The following is a 22,481-nucleotide window of genomic DNA, read 5'->3' on the forward strand; positions in this document are numbered from 1 at the left end:
AGGGAGGAGCAAAACTACATTTACTGAGAAACTGAAGTTTACATGGAGCTGGTCAAATGCGCAAGGAACATTGAGAAATTAAATCTGACACCTTCTCTCTTGGTTTATTGTTGAAAAGTGAAGGGTTCATAACACGGGTGTCGGAAAGACAATTGTGTAATGCAGAAGATTTTTCAAATCAATTTGCAGGTGTGAGCAACTTCATTGTGGATTGGTGAGACCACAATTCAGCCCTCTTCTGTCAGCAAAGACTATGTATCGTTGGAAACAATATTGAGAGGGGGGGTGAATCAATATTTACAAATCAATAACTTTGTCATTTCCATAATCAGATTTATATACGCAACTTCAGTGAAGGGAACTTGCATGTGCACAAAAATGTTCTTAAGGCAACCAGCATATATCCAGTGAACTTATGATTCAATTAATTCATCATATGTTGATATTTAATCAATGCATCATTACTTTATTAAACATAAAATAGTAACCATGTGTAGTAATAAAAGAATAAACCATCAAACATAAGCAACACACATGAACACCAATATTTAAGGTGGAAACCCAATGTGGGTGAAAACCACCTATTGTTGTCATCTCTGTCTTCTTTTAATAATAAGAAATCTATTTACAATCTTGTACTGGTGCAGACTCATACCAGTGCATAGGCACCCACCTGCAAAAGGCTACAAGCTTCTCTCGTTCTCCAGCTTCTTCTGGAAGGGAGCTACAACCCTTAGTTCTTGTACTAGCTAATATGTTTACTAGTACATAGGCTCCGACATACAAAAGGCTACAACCTTCACTCATTCTCCGACTACTACTCGAAGGGAGCTCTAACCCCTTGATCAAATCACCAGCCACTACTAGCAAGAAGCTTTGACTTCCTCACTAAAAGCTCCAACCCTCAGCATCCTCCAAGGACCACGTTTCATAAATTTTCACACTGGATACTCCTGGTACACAATACTACAATATGAAGGCCATGTTTCATCAAATTTTCACACTGGACCCATTAGTAACATTGAAGCTCAAAATCAATAACCACTGCAATACAACCATCAAAACCAATCACTGAAACTTAATCATCAATCTCTGACATAACTAAAACCAATCATCAATCTCTGAATCAACCATAACTGAATCAATCAATCACTGAAACCTCTGACATACTGAATCAAACAATCATTGAACCTTTGACACAACTGAATCAACCATTCATTCAAACTTAATCAAATTCAACCAATCAACTGGAACAGACAGATCACTCTAACCAGTACATAGATCTGAATGGAGAACACTGTGTCAAAATCCAGAACCAACTGTAAACTCATAAATCATGTGTTAGACTATATACACTCCTTCAATGAAGCCAACCTGCGTGTATATGCAACTTCCTTTAGCCCAACCTGCGTATACCTCTAAAGATATTGAATCATAAAACCTCTGAACCAAAAACTGTACCAATCAATCACATTCTAAAGATCTACTATCAATTTACATAGTTATAAACAAATAGCAGCAAGGATCGCCCTTCTTACTAAATCAATCAATCAATCAGACACAAACTCTTTATGCATTTAGTTTTACTTTTAGATCTAAGAAGACTTCATTGACAGACAACAGTAAAACAGCAGCACTGATCTGATAGATCAGTCATCCCTGAACATCAAGATTTTTTTTTCCATACGCTACTTGGAAGAGCTGAACAAGCGTATATACACACCTTCACCAAAGCGAACCAGCGTGTAGATCTGAAAATATTTACTTTTAACTTCGATGAAATTCCAAACTTCAAACATACCCAAATCATCACATATAATACCCAGATCATCACATATAAAGGATAAATCATCCATTAGCAATCAGATCTAGCCTATCCATTCTTAGATCATGGACTTGGCCAACCAACAATATTTATCAATATGCATAATGTGTATCCATCAAAGAGAGCAATATGTATGTACCTTCTCATCAATGTGAAAAGAAAACCATGAGCTCATAGTCATTTGTCAAACTTTCTTGATACCATCAAGATCAACAATTTTCAACCAATATATCATGTGAGAGCTAAGAACTATGTGAATCCTGCACCATAACTGCACCATATGAACTTTATACATCTTTGAAGGCATGATGATAGCAACATAAAAGAAACGAGTGACTCTTATGAAGTTGTGTACTCAAGATTTGTTCTTCTCCTTGTCCTAATATGAAGATCACCATGTATATGTACTGTATGCATCATCAAAAATTCATCCACTATCGTCCATAAATCTGATTTTAATAATAACTATGTAACCCCAAGAAATACAAGTATCATCTGAAATTTATCATAGGCAAGTCATAACTGTAGCATAGCATGATGTGTCATTTAAAAACTTCAACAAAATAAGTACCAAAGACTTCTGAACATAATTCCAACAATACATTATTGGAAGCATAGCATATTCTCCCCCTGAACCTATGCCAACTGTTTACTGTCAGATCTAATCATTGCCTATATCAGTAAGGATCATCAAGGTATCATCATCAACTAGTTATACATCAAGTCATCAACAAATTATGAGGGTCAAAATCACTTCTATGTATTATCAAAAGACTGTAATCATCATCAACTAGAACAAAAAAGATAATTGATAATTGGCTGAACCATATCAGATCATTTTTCTGAGTCTGTCCCACTGCTTCTTCATCAAACCAACATATATGCGACTGTGCAGCTTTGAACTTGTGTATATACACAACTGTGCCACTTTGAACTTGCATATATATGTGACTTGTCTTCATGATAACTGTGTATGAGAATTAGAACACTGAAATTTCATATTCTCAATTTCTCTCGAGTCTGTTCAGTCTGCATACTAAGCTATGCCACATATTTATGGTTGCACTTCGTTCTTCTTCCATACCTTGCAGTGTGATGATGTTTGTTCCTTTCGGTATGTTGGTCGAATTTTGCTCTTGCATTCTTTTTCTATATGCCCAAACTTGTTACAAGCATAACATCTTATATGTTTCATATTCCCTCTATAGCAGTGAATGGCTTTGTGACGAAACATATTGCAGAAAAACAATATCCCTTAAAGTACCTAGAAGTTGATGATCTTTCTGTGTGATGGTTATTAGATTGAATCGTTCTATTTCTGCATTTGGCTGCAACATGTCCAAAATTATGACATATAAAACATTCAACATTGTTCATTAGAGGAAAGAACCAATTATCACTTCCATAGTTAGGAGTAAATGATTTTCTTTGAAGTCTTTTTTTCCTTGGTTGTTGACGGGGTTGACCTCTTATCTCCTTGTTGAGCATTTCATATTTTGCATTACAGTTCCTTGCTTCAGTTTGTGAGCAAGATTCACCTTTAATAGTTTCATGAAAACCAAGACTAGATTTGTGGTACGAGACCTTTGACTACTAAGAGTATCATCCAAAATCTTAGTACTATCTTGAAATCATAAAAGTTTATCCTTTTCTTCTAATTTACCTTTTACGATTTTTACCTCAACCTGATATTAATCTTCCTTTTCAAGATACTTCTTTTTCATGATTTCTTCATCTTTTCTTCCTTCTTCCACTTTTTGCCTTAATTCGAGAACTTCATTTTCTTGTTCTTAAAATTCTTGGAGTAGTTCTTCATTCTGCTTATTTGAATTTTTGAGATCTTATTTTAGAGAAACAACCATAGCTTCAGGACCTTCACAGTAGTTGGTTCTTTCTACAAGTTCTTTGGTTGTCATTTTCATTCACTTCATTTCTCAATGATGTTACTTCATACTGTAGCCTTTGACATTGATCTTCGTTTTCTTTGTATTGCTTCTTTATTTTTTTTCCTTCCTCCATCTAGGCTTTTAACCTAGTAACTTCTTCTTTGTAGGCATATTCCCCTTTATCAATTAGATATTTTTGATCTCTAATTGTGTCTATGAGTTTTTTAAATTTTGCCTCTATTTGATTTCTTTCTCTTTCACCCATAAGAGAAAATTCAATTGTTTCACTGTCACTTTCATTATCTTCAAATATACAAAGAAATGTATCACCATAGGACAACAAATTTGTAACTGATAGTTATTTTTCTTCTTCATCTTCATTCTCAGGTGATTTTGAATCTGAAGAGTTGCTTCCATATAAAGGCCAATCAACTCTCCCACTATCATAGTTCCTTTGAGATGTCTTCTTCTTTTGAGGTGCTTTCTTCTTTAGCTTCTTTCCCATTGTTACTATGGATCTCCTTCAAGCAATCAAGATTCTACCAAAGGACCGGATTTGATACCAATTGTTGGAAATAATACTGAGAGGGGGGGGGTGTTAAATCAGTATTTATAAACCAATAAATTTTTCATTTCCATAATTTGATTTATATACACTATTTCAATGAAGGGAACTCGTGTGTGCACGCAAATGTTCTTAAGACAACCAGTGTATATCCAATGAACTTATGATTCAGTTAATTCATCATACGTTGATCTTTAATCAGTGCATCAGTACTTTATTAAACATTAAATAGTAACCATGTTCAGTAATAAAATAATAAACCATCACACATAAGAAACACACATGAACACCAAGATTTAAGGTGGAAACCCAATGTGGGTCAAAACCACCTGTTGTTGTTGCCTTTGTCTTCTTTTAATAATAAGAAAATCTATTTGCAATATTGTACTGGTGCATACTCATACCAGTACATAGGCACTTGTTGTAACATTTTTTGGTTTTGATAAGATAGAAATTGAAAATAAAAATGTTAAGTTAGGATATGGACATAAAAATAGTGAATAAAATGTTTTAAGAAAAATAAAAAAAACCTTGATGATGATGTCCATATCAAAGAAAATGTTAGGTTAGATGTTCTAAAAAATAAAGACAAAAAGAAAAATTTAGGTTAGAAAGAAAAGAAAACAAATAAACTCTGAAAGTGAGCAAGTCTAAATTCCACTACTATTTTTCTGCAAAATAATGGTTGTGTGCAACTTGTTTTAAATGCCACAACCCATGATAGGCAAATAGTTTAATCTTGAATGTTTCATGCTTTAAATTTGATGTTATAGGTAGAGAATAATAGGGTGATCAAACCCCAAGGGATAGCTCAATTGGTCGAGTTCTGGTTGCTAAGTACTTTCCCAGTTGGGAGGTCATGGGGTCAAATCTCCTCGATGCCCTCGAGGTTAGGCCTGTTAAGATTGGCTGACGGGTAGATCCCTTCAGGTGGAACTGCCCTGATATTTTCCCGTGGATGTAGCGACCACTCAGTGATCGTGAACCACAGTTTAAAAAAAAAATAATAGGGTGGTCATCAGTTTAATCTGAGCCCTTGGATGTTATAAGGTTAAAATTAGATAGTTTGCATTTGTAAAATAAAAGAAAGGAAAAGGGTTTGCTAGCTTAAATTCACCCATTAAGTGAAGAAAAAATGATAGGATAAGCAAAGGGTAAGTAGAGATATGGTTGTAGAAGTATGATGACTAATTGGGAAAAATGTACATTTATCGTGTTTTACTATATGTTTCTATGTCCATGAGGCAATTACACAAAGCAAATGAAGGTCTACAAGATCAATTAATTAACTTCTCATTCATCTCCTTTCATCCCTATATTCACTAATTTCCCCTTCCCACCTTCATACATTCATATTCATTCATTTTCCATAAAAACCCCTTTTCTTAAGGTTAAAATCCTTTTTACCTAGGAAAAGTGAAAACCCCACGTAAAATCCTCTTTTACCCAAAAAACCCACAAAATAATGTTTAGCCTATGTATTGATGTATATATGCCAAAAGAAAATAACCCATGAAAAACATTATACTTAGTGTATTTCCCCATTCCGCATCATATTTCATATATTTCCCCTTTCCCGCTCATATTTTATATTAACAGTAACATAATGTATTAAACCCATAAATTCCTTTTCCTGTATATATTAACTCCTTTATTAAAATACCTCGAAACCCTTAGTTTTATTATAAAAACTATATATCTAATAAAACATCGCATCGGCGGATTGCAAGCTTCTCAACATGCATGTAAACCCTCCGCCATTGTGATCTCCGATTGCGACGGACCTGACGCAATACATATTATAATTCATACCCATATCGCATCCACCTCCATCGCAAGTCCTGCTAAAGCAATAAAAATCCACCATTTGCGATCTCCGATTGCAATGGGAACCCGGACCCGATCACATATCATACATGATTTATTCCTACATTGTGTCCGGCCCCTATCGCATTCCTTTGTGATGAGCCTTTCCTTTTCTAAAACCCGATTGCAATATGCGATAAACCCAGACCCGACGACATTTATCCACCTGCATCCATATTATTTCAAGTCCGCCATATGTGTTTTGTGAAGGATTTCTTTGTTAAATCGTTTTTATGGTTTAAACAAAGAATTACCCTAAAACCGTTGTTTAAATGTAAAACCCCGCTAATACTCGATTTGTAACCATGATAAAGCCATTCCTCCATAATTAATCGATTGGGCCCCTCCATTACTCTTTCACGCTGCTCTTTCACTCCTCCACCATCCGATCACAACCATTCAAATCCAACGGCCCTCGGCAATTTCGGGTTGGCTCTTTGTACGAGCGTTACCCACCCAAAAAGCGATATTCCACTAATCCCCTTTGCTACGTGTTAAGCTCGGATCATTTCGAGTGACCCCGTCCCAAAACCACCCACACCTTATAAGAGGTATGAAGAAAACCAAAACTTCCTCCCGCATAATGACAAAATAGCCACTGTTCATTTTGCACCATAATTCAAATAAAAGATTGTTTTTCTGTTTAAACACCTAAATCGCCATTTTTCTTTGTTTTGCCTATTTTACACAGCAAAGCCTCCATAAGCCTCTTCGACTAATAAAACCATCATTTTACCTTCCGATATGCTCTAGACTCCTTTCAAGCTCAATAAAGCCATTGAAGACCTTCTCTGTTGATCTGAAATGAGATCTAAGACAATAATATTGTATTACAGACTTATGTGCATGGATGTGCCTATGTTATTTTATGCAATGGAGTGATCAGATTGTGAAATACATAGGCTTTGAAGCAGTAAAAGACTATAATAGACAAACACATAAAATCACAGTAGATTTAATAAGGAGTTCACTCAATATTCCTGGGCTACATCTCCTGGTCCAGCCTTTAGTAGTGGCCTCTCTATTATGTCTTCAAGCAGAGTTTTTTTTACAACAGTGAGCTCAATTTGAGCCTCACACATAAACAAATTACAATAATAAGAGCTTCACTTGAATCCCTCAAGCTTTCTCTGAGTACACAAACTCCCACACAGCTCTTAATTTGCTCTAAGCTTTGTTTCGCATTTTCTTTTTGAACACTGCCTCCCTGTTTTCTCTCTGTTTTTGGCTTTTTAAAGCCAAACACGCTACCTGTTCATTCATATCCTTGGCTCTTAGTCTCCCCAGCCTCTTTCCCACTTCGAATCCCTCTTACAACGTTATGCAATCATCGCTTAATGCCCCAAATGGGAGGTGGCCACCATTTCCGTAATGTAAGAATGCCTCGGGCCTCTGGAACCTTTGAAACTGTCGTGCTCTATTCCCATAGTGTGAATGCATTCTAACATAGAATTTCACCAAAACATGATATGTCAAACTTCAAAAGTCCTTCAATACTCTTCATTTCCCTATCGAGTCCGCCTATCAGTCGTTGTCACTTATTGCAATGGCTCTATCCCTCTATTTCATAAATACATTTAAAATCGTGAGAATGCATTAGAAAAGGCTCTTTCCTCGACTTGAAATCATATGTAATAGCCTTAAGGTACCCTTTCGGGTCCGCCTTATCGCATCGGTGCTCTCCCCTTTCACATTTCGTTTAAAAGAAGAAAATGTGAAAATACATTGAAGCATGGTGCTTGGCGGACTTCAAAACCCCTGCAATCTGGCTCATAATCTCATCAGGTATGTCCATCGGATCGCATATATATATACACATACCCCTGCTCCTATGGATCTGCTGATTACGATTTGGTGATGCAGTACAGGCCGTCGATCTGTGCACTTGATTGATGGTCCTCATTGACCCCGCCAATCATTATCGCATCGCTTATAAGTTCCATGCCTATCTCAGTCACAACTCTTATGTGGGTTTTGCCAATAGCGTCGATAGCCATCGCTGATAGCGATCCTGTTATAGACATTTTTGGGCACTACAACCCCAATCAAGCAAGTCCATAAACCAAGGGCTCCTAAGTCCCTAAAAGTGTTGTTCCATACCCTAAAAGAACAAGGTCAGCTGATTACATCATCTCCCAGAAGTTCTCCATGAAAAACTACTCAGAACTGGTCAAAACTGGACCATCTCACCTGCTCCATGATCAAAGTGTGATGCATCCCACCTAATGCACATGGGAGGTGCGATGCATACTGAAAATCCCTTCTATGGGGTGTGATGGGCGAGAGTGGACAAATGGCAGAGACAGTTTGTGAGGTGGATGATCATGGAATCTTCCAGAAACTTCTCCTGTGACACTTGCCTCTCTGAATTCGCCCAGGGATGAGTAAGAGATCATCAATCTCCAAGTGGAATCAAGAACTATTAGAGAGAGGACACTAATTAGAATCCCAGAAGCTGACTAACCCCCCTACAATCATTTATATATGGATCCCTCATCCCAGAGATCCAGAGGCTGGAATTTTGTATCTTGTAAGGAAGTGTTGTTGGTTTCTTGTTGGAATATCATAGTGTTGGGTGATCTAAGCTTTTCATGAGGTGAAAGAAGGGTTTTCATGCTGGAGGGTGACGCTGGGTCAGAACAATTGGTTGTAATCCTCTTTGGTTATTCTTGAAATTAATAAAGCTATTCAAGTTTTCCTCCACATTCTTGTATGTTTGATGATATATGCATTTGTGTGATCAATATACATCTGGTCCTATATTGTTTATGATTGTAGATCTCTGTTCTTCGATAGTATTATGCTTCTTTGATTCCACGGGTGCTCTTTGAAGCTAGGTAGACGAAGGAGAAGCAGAAAGGATCTGTCAGAAGGGAGAGGAATCAAGCAAGGAACCAAGTGCAAGAATTTGGTGTCCTTCATTCCACTCTTATCTACTTCTCATAAAGGAAAACGAAAGTAGTTTTAGTTTGTTTGTTTCTAAGATAGCTACCAGTCTTAGTGGGACTAGCAGCTCCGAGTGGACACTAGATTTCCTGATAACAAAATGGTGACTCCACTGGGGAGCAAATAGATTGTTTATTTGTCTATATTTTTTTGTTTTATAAACTTACAGACGGAGATTGAAGTCAAGCCAGCTAGCCTTCGAACTACATTTTCTATGCAAGTGCGAAGTAGATCAATGCTACTTCAGTCTATCTCTGGGTTTTGTTTATAAACTGAACAATTGATTTGCAAACCTTCTAATTGCCCTAGTGGTGGCTCTAGTAACCTCTTTAGATCAACCCCTGTGATTTCTATTTGCTGTACATCATTTGCTCGGCCTAAATCCCTGAACTGAGCTGCAAACTGTTACCAAGAGCCAAGTAAAGTCTCGTCCTGGTACCATCGCACCCTCTCTTCAAGGAAACCAGTATGCATCGCACCTCCCATGTGCAGTAGGTGGGATGCATCCCCGTTTCCCGGTGTTACAGGTGCGATGATCAGAAAAGGCTAATTTTGCCTGCAGGTCTTGGTATTTCTTCACTCTTTTCAGCTCTATTCTGGAGTTTTACTGTCTATGATCAGCATACAACTATGGAAACCCCCTTTCTTTCCGTCATTCCGCATCCATTGTGCAAAGAACTGTGAATGTTTTTATGTATTTTCAGCCATTTTCAGTTCTCTTTTGCAAAGTAGTAGCATAGTCATACTGTCGTTTTTTTTTTTTATTTGAAAGTGTCGCAAGTGTCATTTTCAGTCAAAGAAAAGTTGATGGTCGATTATACAGTTACTCTTGTATTTGATTTGAATTAGTATTTTTTCAAGTGTCGAAAGCAGTTTTCAATTCAAAATAGTAAAGTGTGGTCATTATCTTCCTTTCGTTTTTGAAGAGAAATCTGTTAGTACTGTCGCTTTGAAAAGATAATTCAGATTTGTACTTAGCATTCTTCTTGTCATTCACACATTAAGAAAGCTGAAAACAAATACATGCATGTGCATTTGCATTTAGACTACTTGTTGGTTTGATTTAGGACAATGCATCTAGCGTGTGCTCTCTGCTCTATGTTGAAAGAATACCGTCTCTCTTTCTTTAGTAGCTAGGATTTTCATTGCAAAAAGAAGATTAAACGATTGTTTATCATCTTAGATTGCATTTTAGGAATTGTACATCTACATCACGTGGTGAACCTGAAAGGAAAATTTCTTAAGAAAGATCAACTATAAAATAAATTTAATGAACCTAAAAATGCTTTGGAACCTAACGCACAACATCTAGAAGTCTAGGATAGAGACGTATTCCGGTGTCGTAAAGCCTGGTAACTGTCGCCTTCACTATTGGTTGGGTGATTCCTCCTCTTTGAGACGTCAAGTGCGAGTACGGACTTATGCTCCCACGTACTATCAAGTATATATTGGGAGACCACAATAGGCTATATCCTTTATCCATAGGAAGCTGTGTCTGTCGCCCTATCGATCGCAATGCACTGAACATAGCGTTCGGGAAGATTGACTGTCGTACCATAAAAAGTATTCTGCAGTTTTGTGATTGGTTTGGTAATCCCTCTGTCTAGATTTCCAGAGCAGTCCCTTTCGTTCATTTTTAGACTCCTTAAAAGAAAAGGTCCATCTGAGCACTTGTCACTTCAGGCTCATTAAAAATCGAAGGCGACTAGAGTCATCTTTTGTTTTTTCTCGACTCTTAAAAATTGAAAAAACAAGTTGTGTCAAAGTGTCTAAAATTAATTTAATTTGGAAACATTTTCCCCTTTATTTTTAGTTGATAGATTAATCCTCAATCGTGGAAGAAAGTCAATTGAAACCTCGTCGTTCACGGAGACTTACGAGTCAACCATCTTTGTCCCCAGAATCAAAACTATTCTGGACAAAGCAAACTCGTTTAATTGGCTCAAAGTCCCCTGGTCAGGTTGGAACAAGTGTTCCGACACCCTCGGAGACTCTAGTTGCTCCAAAAATTTCTGGTACCCCTGCCTTTACAGAAGAAGTTCCGCAGCCACAAGAGGACAGTAGAATTGATCCTAGTGTGAAGGTAAACACTTCTATACCTGAATCAGCTCCATCCATAGCTGATTCAGAAGGTGTTGTTCCCCAAAAATCAGTCGTTGCAGAATCTATACCTTCTTCGGCACCGGAAATATTTTACGGACCTGACGGTCTACCTCTTCCACCTGGTTTGATTGCTATAGAAGAGATTGTAGAGGATCCACCATCTAGTACTCCATCGCAATTTGGAGTAGGGGTCACTCTATATCCTTCTTCATCATAAATTAGTCTACCGTTATCAGAAGTTCCTGTAGAATCGCTAGGAAACCTTTTGGATAGACTAGATATGTCTAAACAACCGTTGACATCTAGGACTGTGTCATCTGACACAGCAACGGCAGAACTTCCTGCTGCTACTCCAACAATGTTCGCCGGTGTACCATCTGTCGCAACTAGCTCTCAATCACTGGATGGGATCCATCCAGGGGCTATTTCGACGGTATGGTCTATTCTCGTTTGTTCGTCTGGAATAATATATGGAATCTCTTATGTTGAGTCTCAGCAAATTGATCCTTCGCAATGTCAATTTGGGCAGTCCGGTCCTCAAAGGAAAATAATTCCCTTAAGCACCGGATTACCGTTGTATGGGGGGCAATATGCCCTTTCATTGTCTCCTCCAGGAGGTCAAACATACGAGAGTTCGCAACAGAATTCAGGTTATGCTGGAATTACATCCAGTGGTTGGATGCCAATACTACCTCACCAACCAAGAATTGTATAGTCAATACAACAAAGTTTGCCTATTTCAAATATCCCCACTACACCGGCTATTGTGATGGTGTCGCAAGTGCAAGCGTTACCTGTTGTATGCCAACCTCAAGTCTCTCAGGTTGCAATCCAACAGCCCCTTGTCCCTACGACGCCACCACAATCATCGATTAGTGGCTACTTAACTAGAGTGACCCAGGCTCAAATGGGTACCATTACCCCTCATCTCGGTCAAATAGCCAGTATTGGGCAATAGCACATGGTCTCACAACCATGGCTGGTGCAATATCAACAACCACAATTCCAACAAGTTTACCAAGGATCTGAGCACCAAGTCTTTGCAAGTAATGGGTAGCCGTATATTCAAAACGGACAACATCAACCATTTCATAATGGTTATGCCCACCAACCTTATCAAATTTATCAGCATCAAATCCACTATGCTGGTATGCAAAGACCCACTGCTCAGGCAATCCCATCTTATCTCGGGTATGCTTCGCCGAACCTGAATCAACAGTTGCCCTTCGTGGCAAATTTAGAGTTACCAGATCTAAATTGGCTAACAAATGATCCAATCGCTTACGCCCCTTAGCGGCCAGCGATTCCTCATAAACTTCTGTCAGATATTCCTAAATTTAACGGAAATCCGGGTGAAGACCAGTCGAATCATGTGATTACCTTTCACCTGTGGCATTCATCTAACACCCTAAATGATGATTTAATCAGGCTTCGCCTTTTTTAGCGAACGTTAACTGGTCCGGAAGCAAAATGGTATATCAAATTGCCTAGAGCTTTGTTTGATAACTTCAGCGCCCTAGCCACAACTTTTTTAACCCATTTTCAGTTACCTATAAGGTACGAAACGGGAACAGAGCTTCTTACCAATATCAAGCAAACGACAGCCACTCACATATCCGATCATATTCATGAGTGGCGACATCATCGTAGAATGGTAAAAACATATGTCCCTGATGTTACACTAAAAAATGTCACCTTGACTACTTACAGTTAGTATGGCTCAAATCAACAGTCATGCTACCCTCTTAGGCAAGTCTTATGCCTCTGTTATCCATCTCAAACTCAAAGAAGAGAGAAAGTCTTGTAAAAAATATGTTTATCTCTGGGGTCGCAGGTTCTCTCTAGCCTTACCTGCGGGGACGCTGACCATGTTCACAAAAGGTGCGTCCTTGGACGCTCTGTATGTTAAGGGACAGGTGCGTCCTTCTGTAAAAGGCAAAATGCGCGAGTTTTATCTTGAAAAAGTTACTTGTGGTTACTTCTAGAACATTCTAGAGGTCGGTTTGATGAAATGGATGCGCCTCCAGTTGGGTCATGTATCTCTATTAAGGGGGAACTTATCCCATCAATAAGGGAGCTATCCCACCCAAAGAGGGGGATGATCCCATTGATAGTGGACCTGAATAACCTCCTTACAGCACTATAAATAAAGGCATTGAGCCAGAGGGAGAAGAGGTTGGAGCTATACATTTTCTTTGGGTAAATGCTGCAGGAATTAGGACTCCCATTTAGAACCTTGTGAGGAGAGATTGTCTTTGCTTGATTCTACTTGGAAGTGGGTGAGCTTTGTCAAAGTAGAGGAAAACCCTTGATGGACCCTGGGAGGAACTTGCACAACACCAAGGCCAGGTTGTAAGAGTTTCTTTGTTTCGTTATTAATACAAACTGGTTTATTTTTCTCAATAGCTTGTGTTAATGAGTTATTTCATGTGTTCCTTGGTCTGCATGTTGAATATATGTTTTATTATATGAAATGCAAGTGCTTGGTAATTGTTTGATTGTTTGTGGTTGCAGGAATTGATGTGAAGGAGGAGCTCATCCGGATCGGCAAGGACGGACTACAACAACAGCGTTTTGGAATAAGGTAAGCCTAAACACTTGTAGTTTTCATGTTTTAAAAGGTATATTTAGAGAAAGATCACTCCATTTTGTCTTGTTTGTCGCTAGAGAGTTTAGACTCCTAGGGAGGTCAGTTGTGTCCGCACAAACGACTGTTTCCGTATGACACCTGATCAGCTATTGGCTGAATGGTTTATTAAGTCGTTGTTACCTTCTATTACGAAATATGTGGCAAAGGGAGGAGTCGTCACTGAAGAGCAAGTAATTGCTCGTGAACAGCATCTAGACTTGATCTATACTCAGTCTGGCACGATCTACAATAAAATCCCTAATGCTCCTAGACCGGAATTTTCCGTTCCTCCATCTCCTAAATCAAACAAAGACTCTCATGCCGGGGACAGCGTGATAGGAACGACCAGAACGAAAACCGTAAAGGCTAAGTCGAAAAAGGGTCGTATGATTTCAGGTCAAAATGCAAATGAAGAACTTCTCACCTCGGAAGTAAATGCCATGTTGACTGACAAAGGCAAAGAAACCAAGCAACCAGGAGGCAAGAAGAAAAAGAAAGGGAAGAAGAAAAAATAGGAGGAGTCATCCCCTGAAAAATCTTCTGCAAACCCTTCTGGAGAAAGGAAACCAAATCGTCCATGCCTAATATGTGATGAGGATCATTGGACAAGAGAATGTCCATATAAAGCTGAGCTTAGAAAATTCTTCAAGAATTCAAAAACCTCGGCAGTATTGACTGATCTGTTTCCAAATCCAAGAACAAATCTGGTTGCTAGTGACAATGCTTCCCCGTCCCAAGTGCTAATGTTGTCGGTTTCAAAGCAGCAAAATGATGCTTTTATATCAACAAGGAATAAAGATTATGGGAATCCACAGCTGTCGAACAACAAGGCCAATGATCAACCCAGTAGTTCGACAACAACTTCGACCGAAGTTGTGCCACCCATCATTCTTGAACTAACAATAAAGATGCCAAAGGGAGTAGTACACAAATCAAGATTTAATCCTCGTTCCAGAGCAGCACAACATTATAATATAGTGGAATATTTGGCACAATCGCCATCTGCTATGTCGACACTTGAGGTACTACAAAATTGCCCCTCACAAAAGCAGGCTCTATTATAAGAAATAGGTGGGATTGACCCAACGGATTCCAATCTTGTGTCCTTTAATCACAAAGGGTATGACCCTCAATTACCAGCTCAACTAGCTTTCCTCATTCAAGTGAAAGCCCTCAACAAAACTGTTCATCGAACAATTATTGATGAGGGGGCATCTACATGTATTATGTCGATGAGTTGCTGGAAAACTTTAGGATCTCCACCCTTGTCATCATCTTCGACAACATTAAAAGCATTTGATGAACGAACATACACCCCATATGGGATTTTAAGTAACTTGCAAGTCGAATTGGCGGGAAAAACAGTAGAAATAGATGTTGAAGTAATTGACGGAAACCTCGATTACAACATCCTACTGGGAAGGCCTTGGATATATGCTATGGCAGCCCTTGTGTCGACTTACTTCAGAAAGATTGCATTTCCCTTTCAAGGAGGAATTACAATCGTCAACCAACAAACATTTCTCCCCAAAAGTTCACAAGTTACGGGAAGCATTCCGATGATCCACAGAAGCCCTCACTCGCTTCAAAATATCGGAGTAGGCCTACTAAAAGACCTTATATTAATTGGGACTTTTCCCTACCGCCTCCAATCAATCTGGCGGAAGTGGCAACAGTGGGAACCTACAATATGATATCTTCTATTCAAAAGATCTCTAAAAACGATATTAAAACGGATCATCTGCAGGTATTTCCCCCAAGCCCAATAGAAATCTTGTAGCAATCAATGTTTTCGGCATGGGAGGCAAACCCAAATCAACGCTCATCAAGAGTTTGGATAGATAGGTCTAAGGAATATGGTACTCCTTCAGATCCTTGGTTGCAAGTACATTATACAGATGAAGGAATTGTTCAGTCAATGATGTTTGATGGGGCACCATGGGAAGATTACCACCACCATTCCCATCTTCTGGATTACAAAGAAGATACTCCTAGTGACCTTCATCATCCCTCAGTTTTTTTACTTTTTATCAAATACTGTAAACACGATGGATTCCGAGTGAAACTTGTCCAATATTGAAGAGACTATCGCCATAAATATCTCAACCAAAACAGATGTTGTAGAGAATATTCATGTCGGAAAATCTTGTTCTCCTTCAGAACTGGAAATATATAACGCTCTTTTTCGCGAATTCAGAGATGTCTTTGCTTGGTCGTATGATGAAATGCCAGGCATTGACTCGAGCATAGTTGAACACGAAATTAAGATGTATCCAAATGTCAAACCGGTACGACAACGGCTACGACAGGTGCACCCCAAGAAAGCCGCTGCCATCAAGGTAGAAGTTGAAAAACTTCTCCATGCTGGTTTTATTTACCCGATTCCTCTAACCGATTGGGTATCGAATATTGTTCCTATAATGAAAAAACAAGGAACGATTAGAGTGTGCGTCAATTATAGGGATGTAAATAAAGCTTGTCCGAAAGACAACTACCCTACACCCTTCATTGACCAAATAATTGATGAATGCACCGGATGTGAAATCTTCTCATTTATGGATGGATTTTCCAGGTACAATCAAATAAATATCCGCCCACAGGACCAGTCAAAGACTGCATTTATTTGTCCATGGGGAACATTTGCATATCGCAAGCTACCCTTTGGTTTAAAGAACGCAGGGGCAACATTTCAAAGGGAAATGAATTATGCCTTCCATGACATCAAAAACATCGTTCAACCATATCTCGACGATCTTCTAGCTCATTCCCGAAAGCGGACCGATCATCTGCAGCATTTGAGAGAGATATTTCTACGTTGCCGACACTACAAGATACGACTCAATCCACACAAATGTGTATTCTGTGTCAGTTCTGGTCATTTACTCAGCTTTGTGGTCTCAAAGGACAGGATTCGTCTCGACCCATGTAAGGTTCAGGCAATCATTAATTTGCCTCCACCTTCAAATTTGCTTCAGATTCAGAAACTCCAAGGGAAAGCAAACTTTCTGAGGAGGTTCATTCCAAATTACGCCGAACTTGCTAAAGGTTATACTCGTCTATTGAAAAAAGAAGTACCCTTCGTCTGGGATCAGGTCGCGCAAGCTTCCTTTGATGCTTTAAAAGAATCCCTAATAAAAGCATCATTAATGTACGCTCCTGATTATCAAAAATACTTTAACATGTATCTAGCTGCAGCGGATACAACCATCGCAATGGTTTTAGTTCAAGAAGAAAATGGAATTGAACATCCTATATATTATTTAAGTAGAAACTTAAATGATACAGAAAGAAAGTACTCCTACGTTGAAAAGCTAGCTCTCACAGTTGTTCAAGCGATACAGAGATTTCGACACTATATCCTCTTTCGAAAAACTACCATTCTGTCAGATTGCAACCCAATGACTTATATATTGCCGCGACAGTTGCTGGGGGAAAAATATTCAAAATGGATAGCAATTCTACAAGAGTTTGATTTGAAATTTATAAAATCCAAATCGAAGAAATCCCTGGTTTTCGCGGAGTTACTATGCGATCTCCCATTGTCGTCCAATGATGTAACCTCAAAAGAAGAAATCATGGACGAATCTTTGTTTCTGATATCTTCAAGCAATCCGTGGTATGGAGACATAATAATCTATCTCCAAACCCAAACATATAGGTCTAATACCTCCTGCTCGGAACAAAGACGCATTCAATACCAAGAAAAAGACTACATAATTGCCGGTGATACACTTTACCGTCGTGGTGTCGATACAGTTCTGAGGAGGTGCCTCACCCACGAGGAGGCCGAAAAAGTCCTGAATGATTGCCATTCAAGCACGTGTGGGGGGCATCAATCTGGTTATGCCACAGTGCAAAATATTTTACGAGCAGGATACTTCTGGCCAACAATGTTTAAAGATTGCATAACCGCAGTCAGAAGTTGCCATGCATGTCAAATCTTTGATCAAAAAACTAGAATACCACCCGCACCTCTGCAACCAATAGTTGCTGTTGGGCCATTTGCCAAATGCGGCATAGATTTCATGACATGTAACCCCACCTCGGCCGGGGGGCATGGGTATATCATAGTCGCAGTAGACTATTTTACCAAATGGGCCAAGGCAATGCCTACATTAAACAACAGCGACGAAACGGCTGCCCTCTTCTTTTTCAATCATGTAGTCTCCATATTCGACCTTCCACAGGCCATAGTCACAAATCATGGATCACATTTTCACAATCACATGATGGTGGAGTTGGCTGCCAAGTTAGGGCTGTCCCATGAAAGCTCTACTCCGTATTATCCACAGGCTAACAGACAAGTTGAGGCAATCAACAAGGTCCTGAAGCGGATGCTACAAAGGATGATTGGAGTCCACAAAAGGAGTTGGCACTTGATCCTATACTCAGCCTTGTGGGAATACCGGACATTGGTGAGGAATGCAACTGGGTTTACACCCTTTCAATTGGTGTATGGCCTGGAATCAATCTTACCAGTTCAGTGTGAAATCTCGTCCCTCAAACTCGTAGTCGACCTTCTCCCCGGAACTTCTGAAGAAGAGGCTCATTTCTTGGAACTAATCCAATTGGATGAAACCCGTCGTGATGCCACTTTGGCTAACAAAGCCCATAAGAAATGAGTCAAGGCGCAGTTCGACAAGAATGTCAAACCCCGTGTCTTCTCAGAAGGTGACCTGGTCTTACTTTACGACCAGGAATCCGACAAATTGGGAGCAGGTAAGTTCAAATCCTTATGGATGGGCCCCTATATTGTTAAATTTGTATTAGCAAAAGGATCCTACGAGTTAGTAGATTATAATGGGATTCCACCGACGCAACCTCGCAACGGGTTGTACCTTAAGCGTTAGTATGCTTAACTCAAGATAGTAACCCCTATGCTTTTGTTACGTTTGTGTTTTCGCTAAGGGTAATTGTTTTGGTTAAGTGATCCGCTTTTACATTTGTTGTAGATGTTGGACCTATTGGAATCATTTGTTGGATATGCCAACGGAGCGAGTCGTAGTTCGCGGAACCTATCTTCTGTGGCCTGGGCCATCTTCGATCCAAGCGGCGAGTTAGTGAGTTTCAGAGGGGTATGTATTGGTTGGTCAACAAAAAATATTGCTGAATACAACACGTTGATAGAGCTCCTCTCTGATGCCATTATGCGTGGCATACGTTGACTAGTCATCAGGCTAGACTCACAACTCATCATCCTACAGCTCACTGGTATCTACTCCGTACGGAATCCAGCTATCTATCACATGTTCCTAAGGGTCAAGATTTTGGAAAGGCAGTTTGATTCTATTCAATATCATCATATTTCCATAAACTTAAACACATTAACAAACTCATTGGAAAATTATGTGTTAGATAGACATTTGCAACATTTATAAAAGAAGCATTTCATCAAATATTTGCATCAAGATCACGTAACTCAACCAAAATAAAGCTCTGAAAATCAAAAATATATATATATAATTATTTATGGTTCATACATAATGTTCTGTAACCAGGACAAAATCGGTCAAATGACCCAAAACTCAAAATTCTAGGGGGCACCCTAGTCTAATGATGCTAGTGATAACAAGTCACTGCCTGTGCAATCATGCATAAAAGCCTAGTCCATCGACTCAGCACGCCAGTAGTATGTCGCTGCAACCTCAGGGGCAACTCGTCGGTCCTCAATTCCGAAATACCAAGAGTGAGGCTCTCGACCTGACCCTGCAATGCTGAAAGAGTCTCGGCCACATCAAGGTCGCGAAGGATAGCCCTCCCCACAGTCTCTCCTGCTGGAGCGGCAGTTGGTACTCTCGGACGCACTACTAGCCGAACTGGCCCAATATCTGCATGAGCACATGAGTTTTGATTAGTCCTGATAGAAGAAAGCATAAGAACATTATAAAAAGAAACAATGGATAGAGATGTGGTCAGAGAATTTACCGATAACACCCCACTGCTCACCAGCCGGCAACACCAAATCCGAGTCACCCCGGAAATCCATACCAGCATATGGATACTCAGGAAAAACCATCTCCTAACGGTTCAACCACTCGAAAAAGGTATCAGAAAAGGAAACCTGGGACTGACCAGCATGTCAGGCCATAAGGTCGACCCATATTTGCATCCGTGGCTCAGTTGGTAGATGTTATCGGGAAATCTAGTGTCTATGCAAAGCTGCTAGTCCCACTAAGACTGGTAGCTATCTTAGAAACAAACAAACTAAAACTACTTTCGTTTTCCTTTATGAGAAGTAGATGAGAGGGGAACAAAGGAGACCAACCTCTGTCTTGCGCTTGGTTCCTTGCTTGATTCCTCTCCCTTCCGATAGATCTTTTCCACTCGCTTCCTCGTCTACCCAGCTTCAAAGAGCACCTGTGGAATCAAAGCAGCATAACACTATCCAAGAACAGAGATCTACTATCATAAACAATATAGGACCAGATATATATTGACCACACAAATGCATATATCATCATTCATACAAGAATGTGGAGGAAAACTTGAATAGCTTTATTAATATCAAGAATAGCAAAGAGGATTACAACCAATTGTTCTGACCCAGTGTCATCCTCTCAGCAAGAAAGCCCTTCTTCACCTCATGAAAAGCTTAGATCACCCAACACTATGATGTTTCACCAAGAAACAAGCAGCACTTCCTTACAAGATACAAAATTCCAGCCTCTGGATCTCTGGGATGAGGGATCCATATATAGATGATTGCGGGGAGGTGAGTCAGCTTCTGAGATTTGATTAGTATCTTCTCTCTGATAATTCTTGATTCCACTTGGAGATTGATGATCTCTTACTCATCCCTGGGTGAATGCAGAGAGGCAAGTGTCACAGGAGAATTTTCTGGAAGATTCCATGATCCTCCACCTCGCAAATTAACTTTGCCATTTGTCCACTCTCGCCCATCTCACACCATAGAAGGGCTTTTCAGTATGCATCGCACCTCCCATGTGCATTTAGGTGGGATGCAGCGCACTTTGATCATGGAGCAGGTGAGATGGTCCAGTTTTGACCAGTTCTGAGTAGTTTTTCATGGAGAACTTCTGGGAGATGATGTAATCAGCTGACCTCGTTCTTTTAGGGGATGGAACAATACTTTTAGGGACTTAGGATCCCTTGGTTTATGGATATATTTGATTGGGGTTGCGGTGCCCAAAAATGTCTAGAACAGTTGCCCCCTAAAGCATGAGGTCGTTAATCTTTTGATGTCGGGTGAAATGCTTTATCATGAGGATCCGAGGTTTTTTCGAGCTGGAAGGCGACCTATAATAAGATACAATACAATACATTATCTTCATAATATTTTCATGATCTAGCTGAGGCAGGCATTCCCATGCTCAGCTTTATAAATTCATTTTTATGTACATAAGACAGACAATCGTCTCTGTGCAGACTGATGATTCTGGTAGAGACTGATTATCTGATGTACATTTGATGTCTTTATTTTCCTGAATATATATCACAGCCCGGATGGATGAAGCTAGATTCGGGGTCTTCAAACTCGTTCGATCTTCACTCAAATTACAAGTCGATCCATGTGAGAGATGTTCTGGAGTCGAACATGGAAAGACATCGCCTGATTACTAGCCAATGATGTAAGCTGTTAACAGGCGCGAGAGGAATCACCGATAATGATGATGACCCTCAAGGTACTACAGTACAATTCGCGTGGTGTGAATAAGGGACTTGGCATCAAACACCACGCAAAATATTTCGGTCGAAGGCCATTGATGTAAACCTGTCGCCAGAAGTGAGAAACTTGCCATTGAGGCATGCAAGCTTCAAAGTACTGAAAGGGTTGTTCCTAGATCGACTTCCTGGATAATGAGCTGACTTCGAAAAGAAGCGATCTGTCATAGGAGGGCCTTAAAGAATCCCACATCTATGACACAGAACGGAGCAAATGATTTTGGAGGTGAAAATGGTCTGATGATACAGGGTTCAGGTTGGCGGTCATGAAAGAATGGAGCGTGAATGTATTGCAGTGGATGAGACACAAGTGAATTCTCTGAGCGACTTCTCTTGAACATATCGGCAACACTAACATGATGGATTGGTAGCGTTAACCCCAAATATGGATGGTGTGATGGACCAATGGTGACATGACCAGTGAACGGAACAACCCAACCCGACTCGGATGCGGAGTGAAAGTTTCATGTTCAAGAGCGACTTGCTACCAATAAAGTTTCTTCAAGTTTTCTTCCCAATTTTTCCCCAGTCATTGCTGACCAATACCTCTTTATTTTTGTCAAGTTTGAGGAGGATAACATATGTTTGTTCTATAACTTTCCCTTCGAGCAAACCCATCACTATGTTTTAACGAGCCTAGCGATAGTGAAACTCGTTCTTGTCGGTATGGACAAGTTTGTCGCTATTCCGTTTTAACGAGTTTAACGACAAAGATAACTCGGTCCTTTTCAATTTTAGAGAGTCTGAAAGGGACGTAAAGAAAACCCCAACAATCCTTTTTCGTCATATAATCCCTTAAGTCCGAAAAAGTATAAAATAATACAAAAGGGATGAATTTTCGGTAATTTTAACGAGCCGAACAAAACAAGCGCTCGATCTTTTTGTGTAATAATCCCTCAGGTCAAAGAAGGTTAAAATCTAAAGGAGGGATAGCACTTCCGGTCACTTTAACGAGCTAGAGAGGCCAATTACTCGGCA

This window comes from Pinus tabuliformis, chromosome 2_2, assembly GCF_031772625.1.
Source record: "Pinus tabuliformis cultivar Carrire ecotype Pingquan chromosome 2_2, CPIR1, whole genome shotgun sequence".
In the NCBI taxonomy this organism is placed as follows: Eukaryota; Viridiplantae; Streptophyta; class Pinopsida; order Pinales; family Pinaceae; genus Pinus; species Pinus tabuliformis.